The sequence below is a fragment of the Chrysochloris asiatica genome, unplaced genomic scaffold (genome assembly GCF_000296735.1).
Source record: "Chrysochloris asiatica unplaced genomic scaffold, ChrAsi1.0 scaffold00054, whole genome shotgun sequence".
In the NCBI taxonomy this organism is placed as follows: Eukaryota; Metazoa; Chordata; class Mammalia; order Afrosoricida; family Chrysochloridae; genus Chrysochloris; species Chrysochloris asiatica.
The window spans coordinates 140,328-141,477 of NW_006408572.1; the positions used below are offsets into that span (position 1 = coordinate 140,328).

At 38.3% G+C, this 1,150-nt stretch overlaps 1 protein-coding gene across 1 annotated transcript in view; it reads left to right on the forward strand.

Moving 5' to 3' along the window:
* EFCAB5 (EF-hand calcium binding domain 5) overlaps window positions 1-1,150 on the forward strand; it is a 140,261-nt gene that overhangs the window by 138,574 nt on the left and 537 nt on the right. The gene's annotated exons all lie outside the window — the stretch shown is intronic.

A 1,150-nucleotide genomic window follows, 5' to 3' on the forward strand; every position in this document is an offset into this window, starting at 1 on the left:
AGAGTCAGTTCCAACTCATAGCAACCTTGTATAGGGTAGCCGAGGAGTGGCTGGTGAGTTTCAACCACCAATCTTGTGGTTAGCAGCCCAGTGCTTATCTTCCAATGGAACCAAGGTTAAAACCCAGATCTGTCCAACTCTAAAGTATGTACTTTTTCCATTGTATCATTCTATCAGTATTATTTGGAATCCTGGTGTGGCACTGTGGGCTAATACACTGGACTGCAAAATCGGTTTGAACCACAAGGTCAGCAGTTCAGGCTCATCATGCCTCCTTGGGGACCCTGTACAGGATTGCTATGGGTCAGAACTGACTTGACAGCACTTACCAACAACAACAACATTAATATTATTTAGTAATTGAGTCCTGGGGAAAAAATAACTTTTATCAATGACAATTTAACAAACAACATCCTCATAACAGTATAATGATATGTTTAAAAATAACTTAGACAATATTTAAAATGATGGATGTGCAGAGAAAAAGAAGAAGACCCCCCAGTGGGATGGATTGTCAAAGTGGCAGCATCAATGAGCTCAAGCATGGCAACAACTGTGAGGTTGGCCCAGGACCAGGCAGCGCTTCGTTCTGTTGTGCATAGGGTCACTATGAGTCGGTACTGACTCGATGGCACCTAACAACAATAACAACACAAGTGTATAGAGGTTAACACTTGTGTAGTCATTACCAAGCTATATTCTGTATATCTAATTTTAGCATATAGTCTATCATAATCCAGTCAGATCTTTCTTTTTTAAAAAGAGGAACATTATAGGGACAGTTGAGACTTTCTAACCCTCCCCCATACTATTCTCTTTTCTTCCTCCTTGAATACACTATTATAAATTTGATATTTATCAGTTTCATGTATGATTTCTTACTTTTATTACATGCTTATGAATCCAATAGGGTGATGGAGGTGTTCAACTCATAGCAACCCTGTATAGTATTTCTGAGGCTATAAATCTTTACCAGAGCAGAAAGTCACATCTTTCTCCTGCAGAACGACTAGTAGTTTCGAACTGTTGACCTTGAAGTTAGCAGCCCAACTCATAACCACTAAGCTACCAGAGCATATATATATTATTATTTAGGTTTTAAAACTGTTTTTACATTATAACTGTATTACTCTACAGCTTACTTTTTATG